The sequence below is a fragment of the Lepidothrix coronata genome, unplaced genomic scaffold, assembly GCF_001604755.1.
Source record: "Lepidothrix coronata isolate B3197 unplaced genomic scaffold, Lepidothrix_coronata-1.0 Scaffold297, whole genome shotgun sequence".
Classification (NCBI taxonomy): Eukaryota; Metazoa; Chordata; class Aves; order Passeriformes; family Pipridae; genus Lepidothrix; species Lepidothrix coronata.
This window is the reverse complement of record NW_016690477.1, coordinates 25,793-35,376: the sequence shown is the minus strand read 5'-3', so window position 1 is coordinate 35,376 and position 9,584 is coordinate 25,793. Positions and strand designations below refer to the sequence as shown.

Here is a 9,584-nt window from a genome sequence, read left to right as displayed (position 1 = left end):
ACGCTGTGTCTCACCTTTAAAAATCCACTGCGCAGGCTCAAAGGGTAAAGACCTTTCCCAAATCTTTGCTCGCGAAGACTGGCCATACATATGTATTCCAGTAATGAAGCACCATAGAAATTAATAACTGTGCCAGTAGAGGATCCAGAAAGAACCATGACAGAAAAAAAATAAAGATGACTTTAGGTATTCTCTCTGGATGTAAAAATAGTTTGGGAAATTGAAAGGTAATTATAACCTTAGTCTGAATATGTCATATTTAACTGTAATGTGTGGGCTGACATGCATTTCTGGTTAATGTACCTTAAAGGTTAATGTCCCTTAAAGGCAGCAAGTAGTGCTGGGCAAAGCAAAGCTGCTGCTGTCACACGTCAGTTTTGACACACAGCCTCTGAGCAGTGCGCTCCTGCATGTCTGTGCACTTCTAGATAAATCTGTGTTTCTGCTGCCTCAGCTGACACACCAAAATGTACAGAGACCCGTCACAGAAATCCCCACCTCAGAAGAGTAGTAGTGTGATTTGGGTTTCCTCAGCCACTGCTGACGAGTGTGTCTGCTGGGACCTCGTCTGATCCAATGCCGTGCTCATCTTGTGGCTGCCAGGACTGTCTGTGTGGGTCTGCTGTGTTTTCCAGAAGCCAGTGCAGCCAGTTCAATGCCAGGTGAGCAGCTGGGTCACGCTTACCATGTAGGATGAGCTGTATGCAAGAGGAGCCTACCACCAAGCAAACAGCAATGTCTGCTGTGTTACTCCAGAAAACACCATTTTTCCTCGCCATACTCCAGTATCCAGGCAGCCTTCCCAGTAATATTAATAAGTGTGCAACATGTGCATGCGCCTCTGGATCAGCAAGACAATTATCCCTTAATTCACTTGGCACCCTTGGAGAATATTCAGTCTCTGTAATCCTCCACATGCTTGAGTTTAGAGAAGGTGTGAATGCACATGCAGCATGTGAGGATGAGTACAGTGATGGACAGAAAGGAAGGACACAGCCATGACTGAACACAGACCACCAGGACACTGCAAAAGTATTGATTGTCTTTTGTGTTCGACTCAGCACCAGCCTTGACTGCAGCACCCAGCAAGGTAAAGAGACCTATGTGTCAAGAAATGTTTGGAAAACAGCTGTCAGAAGGCAATGCCTTTCCTACACAACAAGGAGTGAAGGAAATGGGTTTTGTTCCCTAATGCTCAGGTATTCAACTGGGCTGAGAGCAAAGAGCAATGCTGGATGGTTTCTTTCGGTCTTTTGTCCACGCTCACTGAAAGGCAGGCAACATTTCCACTCCCCTCACTCACCATGTCTGCTTCTGTGTCTCTGTACCTGCACGCCTCTTGCACCATCCTTACACATCTTGGCGTCCCCAACACCACACTGCCCCAATGTGTCTACAGAGAGAGGGGTGGTGCTGGTGCAAATATACCCAAGAGCTTCAGCTCTCATAAGCAGCACAAGAGAGAGAGAGATGACGGAAAGCAGGGAAGGAGGGAGAAAAGGCATTTCTTTATTCATCATTTTGAACAGCAGCCATTCCTCTTGCCTGGGTGAGCCCAGGAGGAAATGAATGTGATTGCCCCACCACTGGCTTCCTCCCCTCTTTCTTGGAGGAGAGAATGTGCTCTGAGAGATTGGTGTAACTCAGGTACACACTGAAACAGGCGGATCTGAGCAGCTGGTGTGCACATCGCCCATCCCAAGGGAGGAGGACACCTCCCCAGGAGACCTGGCTAGGCCTCTGTCACCTCTCCAGGGAAGGAGAGCACCACCTCTCTGTGACAGCTGGAATGAGGGAAGGCAAACAAATGGCTCAGGAATACAGATGTGGTCACCAAGGCATGAGTGAGCCTAAGCACTAAACTGTTCCAGTGTCCTTATCCCTTCCATGTCATTTCTAATGCGGGAATAAATGTTTCTCTTAACTTTCAATGTCTTTCTGGGCCACACCCCTACTGTTTGTAGAAGGTGTGCAAACCTTCATCTTTCTATGGATCTTATCTTCAGCAGCCCTCGGGCTGAAACACTTTCATCCCTAGACATATCTTCTCTTTTCCTCTCTCTGGGTGATTTTTTCCTCCCCATGTTTTCAGTGAAGAATAAATGCATCTCCCACTGGTGTCTGGAATAGTGCCAGAGCTCCATTATCTCCTTGCACCTCTCCAGAACAGTGGCATGAAGAGATGAGGCTCCCTCTGCTGGGTTTTCTCTCAGAAGCCAGGCACAGAAATGCTTTCCGTGAAGGGCCGTATGTGTGTGTGAGCAGCTGGTGCCCACAGCTACATCAAAAGCTGTCAGCTGGGCTCTGCTGCAAGACAGCATGGGAGGAACAGGACGCTGCTGTGGAAGGGACGCACCTCCACAAGAGTTTTGGAGAAATTAAAAGAAAAAGTGTCCAGCAGGGTTCAATGCAGTCACAGCTATGGTACATGTTGTGTTGCTGAGCCATGCAGGGTGGGGCAGCTCTGCATCACAGAGCTCCCGTGGGACTCGGGGCTCCATCCTGCAAAGATGGAGCAGTTACTCCCAGGCCAGTACTGATGCCCATCAGCCCTGCAGAGGGACTCCAATGAAATTCTTGAGAGCCAAGATAGCCCCTTTTTGTAGAAAACCACCACCACCAGGCTTTCCCACATGGCAGTGAAAGCAGAGTGAGCTAGGGAGAGCAGCATTTTGATCCTTCAGGCCAGACATTTCTTTGCCAAGTGCTTTAGTCCACAAAGCTTGAACTTGCCAGTGCTGCTGTGTAAAACCCTGCCTCCCCAAACTGACCTGGCAGCCTGACCGTAGAGCAGGAGGAGACACCACTTGTGTGGAAGTACCACTGGTCTCCCCAGATGTTGAGAGAAATGAGTTTTCAAATTGAGAAGGCAACTAGGAGGGAGATGGCATAAAAAGGTGGGTTGCCTCTCTTTACCCACTGTGTCCCTGCACAGCACATCCTTTGATTTCTTCACATCCACTCTTGATTTCTTTCTCTAAAACTATTGTGTGCTTCACAGTTGGGAAGACAGCACACTCTACCTAGCTCTTTCTAGGAAAAGTCTCTCTGGTTACAAGGGATGCAATGTCTTTTTCTTTTCAGCTTGAAGAAACAAAAAATATTTTTCTCCATCATGTACGGACCAGAATGAGTCTTTTCAGCAGCTTCCTCAGACTTTCTTATTCCTGAGCTGTGAGGGTGAACAGAGGTTGAAGATGGAGAGCATTTGTTGATGTGGCAGTTGTCTTTCAGGTGGTGTTGATTTTATACCTGTCTTTGTTGCACTACAAGTGCATGCCCTGATAATGAGCAGCACTCTTATCTAGGGTTATCACTCACAACAGAATACAACGGAAAGCCTTTTCTGTCTCCTGAGAAGACCTGCTGAGGATGTCTTGAGTCAGCCTGACTTGGTTTCTCTTTCACTGAAGTCCTCCAGATAAAGACTGTTTGGATATTCCTTTGGACAAACCTCATTTCTTCTTGAGGTAACAGCCTGCTCTTGTTCAATTCCAGTTAAACTGGGCAGCACAGGAGGAAAGGGGTTGGTGACTGCCTTCAGGGAAATCCTGTTCTTAGGAGATTGTTAGCAGTGGCTGGGGACAGCCTCTCCTGCTGTTACATATGGGAGGTCCTGACCCTTATTCACAAGGTTTTTGCCTGCAAAGAACAACACCAGAGGTACTGTGCTGAGTTGGCAACCCAGGAGCGGGTGCCCACCAGGATGAGTGTCTGCCAGGGTTCTGGCAATCCACATTTTACAGGTCAGCAGCAAACCAGCTTGGCATGTGCAGGTCCCCAGTGGGGAAGCTCCTACTGGACTATCTGTACGTTTTCTTTATAGGGCTGAGGGAAGTGGGGGCTGGGGGAGACACAGCCTTTCACCATCCCCACAAGGACATGGGTTTAGATTTTGGTGTCCTCTAAACCACAGAACATCTTCTGCAGGGCCCCCTGAAAGGGGGGCAGGGATCATATCAGACTATCGCTGGCGTCAGGGAAGCCTTCGTTCATCTTTCTGAATCTTAGGGTTCTCACACAATGAGAACATTTCCTTAGTACCATCTACCAGAAATTATCTTTCTGAAAGTTGAAAGCTTGTGATTTTGGCAGTCATAGATCCTACTTTCAGTGTGTGGGGAGTACCAGCCATTAGCTTTTTGATGTTGTTCTGAAAAGAGTGCAGAGTTCTTTATGTTTATTTTTAAAGAATGGGTAATGGAGCTGCTGGCACTTGTCAGAGGAAAAAGTGAGTTTTGCAAATCTGCTGCTCTGGCTTTTAGAATTCCCTGACTTTTAAACTTTATTTTCAGCAGTGTGTCTTTGCTTTTTCTGGCCAACACCTATCCGGGAATCTGTTCCCTGATTATTTCCATGGGCACTTGTCCTGGTGCACCTGGCTCATGTCACTTGCATAATTTGACGGATGTTGTAGGCTCACACTTTGGCCATTGCTATGTAGCTGTTGGGGATGTAACCTTTGCAAGATAAAGCATAACACAATGAAAAAAAAAGCCATGTAATTGGCAAAAATACCAGAACTAAACTCATACAAAAGTATTTGCCTGGCAACTTGCTACAATGAACAACAGCTCAGACAACCTGGAAGATGCTTTCCACCCCCAAAATCCAACCCAGCTCAGCGTGCCTGAAGGCAGCACAACTCTGCCTTTGGGGAGAAGGCATTTTAACCTCCCTTGACATTTGAGGCAGGGGCAGTACGTGGGGTTGTTTTCAGGACTGTATTCCTGCGTGTGCTTGAGGACTTTGGTATTGGTGCACCCCCCAACCAGACACTGTGTCTCTGTTTCTCATAACGCACCCCAATGCACAGCCTCCTGCCTGGTTTCACCCCAGAGGAACAGCTTTTTGTGCCCTAGTGGTGTCTTGCAATGCGGTGCACTTGTAATGCAACCCTGAGCATGATGCTCCGGAAGACTCCATAATTAATGCACATCCCAATGCTTTAGACCCTCAGACTCTGCTGGTCCTGGGCCGCAGAGAAATTTTATGCTTAAAATCTTGTCTACAGGCAAAGAGGAGACACAATATATATATACATAAAGCTAAGAATTTTTTGTTAGTTTAATGGCAATCTGAAGGCTCCAGCTGTTATCCGTTTAGATCTGCTTGTTGCAGAGGAACAAGTACACTATTGCAGTTTAAACTTTTTTGCACACACATAGTTTCTATCCACTTTCTCTTCCCCTGCTCCTTTGGGTCCTAAGGCTGGTGGTTTCACTGGCAGTGCTAGAGCAAGCTGTCAGCATTTCCAGTCCTTCCCTGGGGTAAAAGCAATGTTCATCCTAATTTTTCTTCTGCTTCTTTTTAGTTCTGTTTTGCACTGTTTTTATGTTTTCTAACATTTTTCTATACTTTCCTCTGTCTTTGCTGGTCTATACACACATAATGTGGTGCCCATTATGTATGCTAGATGCTATTTTTGTTCTGCCTGTTACCACTAAACCCAGTTTTGCCAGCTCCAGGTCTGCATTTTTTAACTGACCATCAGTAAGTGGTGTATATCTGTGGGGCTCCCCAGTGCCATCCTGTCCTCCGTCTTTTACCATCCCATACCTCCACTCCTCTGTGCTGCATCCTGCGTCACCACTGCTCAAGGCCCCTGCTATTGTTGCAAACTTGTATTTCTATACACTGTACAATTGTGTCTGAGTCAAAAACATCTTTCTGCATAGGATAGGGGGAACCAAGGAGGTGACAGCTTTGACACAGCAAGTATGAAGCACCTTGGGCATTTCTGTCTTCTGTGCAAGTCCTGTCCTCTGTAAGCACTTCTGTCCCTCCGAGTGACCGCATCCTACTTTGCAATTTCACACAGAGCCAGCAGGACCCAAGCAGAGCACATTAATACTTTCTCAGCTCAACTTCAGCACAGCCCAGGAAGCTGCCCTGCCAAAGTTCACATGTTTGATAGGGTAGGCACCAGCATTAGAGAAGAGGAAATATACATTTAAACCCAAACAGCTCAGCTTGAAGGAAACATTGATTTTCAATGCAGCTATGAATTAAGGTAAGAAACAATTATATTTTACCTATAACTTGACAAAGCAGGATTGAGACAAAATGGTATTTTGTGAACTTAAAGGAAAGTCTTCACTGCTTAGTGCTTGGAATCTAAATTATATTTAATTTGGGTAAAGATCATGTGGGTAATGTTTACAAATTGAGAAAGTAGAGAGGGGAACACTTTTATTAACCAAAGTGAACCAGGGCGGAGGAATTTTACTTGGTCAAGTAATTATTTGTGGCATCTTGTGTAAGAGAAATATTCACCCTGGATAGAAATCCTCAAGGTTAACAAAATGCTGATAGATGACTAGTGTGCAACACTAGTCCAGAAGAACAGACCAAGAAGACACAGCCCTTCTACTTCATTAGATATTTTTTGTTAGATGTCTGCAGGGATTTCACAACTCCCCAGCAATGCTTGTTTCTAGTTTTGGTCAGGGAACCAAACAACACTGAACTGAAAGACAGCCCAAAGCAGAAAATCTGGTAGAGTCAATAGAAAGTGTCTGATGTAGACATACCAGCAAGAAAGCAATAGAAATTCAAAAAATTTAAAAACCCACCTTTCTGAATGACACATTACTTATTTTCTTTGTGACTCAGCTTTCCACAGGAAGGATGTTGCACAAAGATGTCTGCTGGTTTGGGTGAGACATTTGGGTAATACAGTAGTGGCAACCTGTTAACTACTTGTGTGATATAAACGTAGATCCAGAACAGTCATTCTCAAAATCTGGTCTGTTGGGGCAAATCCTGTTTGGAGGCAGTGAACAGAGTGACAGGATGAAAGACAGCAACTGCAATGAATTACAAGGGATTGGGAAGCACAGAAAAAGTGCAAAAGGGAGAAGAAAAGGCTAAAGTTTGACAAAGGGCAGCACATAATAAATTGAGAGTAAATCCATAGTAAATGTGATCTTCCCCAGAAGGAGCTGGCAGCTCCAGAACTTAAATCTCATCCATACACAGTCAAGAAGGGGTAATGTGTGCTGCTCTGTAAATAATGGAGAAGATGATTTAAGAGATCTCCCATTTCTAGAGAGCCGTCTCAGATTTCTCAAGGATGCTAAAGCACTGTGATGTTATTAATCACAAAAAGGGGGGTGGGGAGCAGGAAGTAAATAGGCATCACAATAAAGGCAGCGAGAGGATGGAGCAAATGGTAACCAAAAAGAAGTACAAACAGTGCTCATAGCTAAAAAAAAAAAATCTGTTTTTACAGAAAATACAAAAGAAATTTGAATGCTGCTTAAGAAGAGAAGGCCTGGGATAAAAAAATACTGAGGAAGAGAAGGTAAGAGAAAACACTGCCAAAATGCTCAACTATACATATAAAAAAAGATACAGAGTGTCATGAGCAACTGTGCAAGCAGAAAGGGCAATTAGGGGAATTAACAGGCTAGATGAATACCTGTAAAATCAATATTCCAAGAAAATCCTGATCCTGGCAGTCACCATCCAATCAGATGACAACCCCAAACACTCAGTTCCCCATAGGCAGCTCTTGGGAGGGCAGCTAGTCCCTCCTCGGCTCTGCCACTATATTCCCAGCAGCTCAGTTAAAGTGCTGGGAATAAATAAAAATAAATACTGCTCTACAACAATTCTCACACCATTTACCTAATTTCCCATTCCCCGGCTGGTCCCTGGGAACAGGACACTGCTCGGAAATCATCTCAGACTGCAGAGGCTTTGAAGAGGACCCTTGGTTCTGGTCATAAAATCAAGATAGCAAAACCATGACCCTGAGAGTCACAGATGAAAATTTCAGAACCATTTCAGTGATTTTAGAACCTCAGTTTTAAGATCCAGGGGAGATGCAGGAGTCTGAATCATACTGCCAGGTCATCTTTCCTAAATGCATAAGTAATTTCTGAAACAGATATTTAAGGCTCTAACTTCCTTAGGGCCAGATTTCTAAAGGTGCTTTGACCAAGCACCTTATGGGATTTTTCAGAAGCTCCCCAGTGTTTAGTTCCCATTCAGAAGAATGTTTTGAATCAACGATGGCATGCCAGAAAAATGCCTTGATGTGACTCTGTGCAGCTTCACTTGCTCAAGGGACTTGATCATACTCCAACACTTGAATCTATATTCCCTGCTCCATTAAGTGTGCAGGCACCAAGGCACCTGCACGTCCACCCTGTCAGCCTCAGAGGGGCTTTGTTCTCCCCAGAGCCAAGGGAAGGAGCTGAAACCACTGAAAGCTTCGGCTTTTGCTATAAATACACCAGTAACCACAGGGGTGAGCTGCCAGGGGTTTGGCAGGGTTTGGCATGGCCCCAGCACTGCTGTGGTGTAGCTGTACCTCCTGGATGGCTCACAGCAAGTCTTCCTGGCAGGACAAAAAAACCAAAAAGTAGAGAGACATTGCTGGGGTCAGGATGCACCCAGGGCACCTGCGTTCAGTCCCCTGTGCCTGCTTTGCTCTGATGGAAGCACAACCAGCCTGAGTGAGGCCACTGGCCCGGCCAGCTGGACCATGAACTGGTGGAGCAAGAGCAAAATCTCATTCAAAATAGTACCTCTGTGGTTGCTCTGAAAGATAGGTGGTGAAGACCTTGCCACTGGCAGAGATGACATTTTTTAAATCTCTTTGACCTAAATGCATTTATAAAGGACCAATATTCAGCCCTATATTTATCTTAATCAGCAGTGGTCTAATCAGCTTCCATTTCTGGGTCATTTACTTAAGACACCTTAAATGCCCTAATTTTTGAAAGCCTCTGCATCATGTTTCTGCACCTTCAACTTCATCTTAAATTGGAAAATCCAGTAACAAAGCAGCCCAGATCACTACTTGCTTCTAAATAACTCATCCTTGAAGTCTTGGGAGGAGCTTCTATAAATTAAATCACTTAAATCGATAAGCAATTATTAGGTTTGCAGAACTCTGATGGGCCACAGAAATTGTCCAGCTGATCTGAGAATAAATCACAGAAGAAAGAAGAAACACCAAAGAAAGGAATTTCCTTACCTTAAAGTCATCAGGGAAGAACTGGGGGGGGCAGGAAGCAAGGACACATCTGGAATTACACCACATTCACTCCCAAGTTTTTGAGGAATGATAAAAGAACTGGTTAGGAGGGAAAACACCCAGGATTTAACAGCTGCAATACACACTGGCTGTTTGATCACAACATCCCCAAACTGTGCTGCTTTCTTTCCACAGCCATCATAGAGCTTCAGCGCTAAGCCAACCCCAGCAGCTGTTCCGTGCTCTTCACAGGAGCCCACTTCCTTTCAGGGGGTCCCATCCCAGGATTTGGGCTAGCTAATGCAGTTGAAGTACCTGGGGAGAGGATAGTTTGGCTTTTTCAGTCATTTATTACCAAGAGAGTCACAGTTGTTAAGAGAAGTGTGCCCCAATATGGTCTGCCTCCCTGCCTATCAGGGACTGTAGGGTTTTACCCAGTACCCTCCTGCTGAGTTCCACTATGTCTGGCCTAAACATGGTTCCCAGACCAATATCTTCTCTTGACATGGAGACCCTCAGATACGCAAGTCCTTCTCCTACCTGAAGGCTCTTCAGTCGTTAGCCTTTCCATGTTAAAAATGTGTATCTTATTCCT

The 9,584-nt window shown here is 45.3% G+C and overlaps 1 protein-coding gene across 2 annotated transcripts in view; it reads left to right on the top strand.

Moving 5' to 3' along the window:
• Positions 1 to 9,584, top strand: part of CX3CR1 (C-X3-C motif chemokine receptor 1) — a 29,186-nt gene that overhangs the window by 12,132 nt on the left and 7,470 nt on the right. Inside the window, exons 2-3 of one of the 2 annotated variants that reach the window (XM_017837226.1) lie at positions 5,822 to 6,013; positions 7,235 to 7,306. The gene's annotated coding sequence lies outside the window, so the exon portion shown is untranslated. The remainder of the gene's footprint in view (positions 1 to 5,821; positions 6,014 to 7,234; positions 7,307 to 9,584) is intronic. The other variant, XM_017837227.1, reaches the window with a different exon arrangement.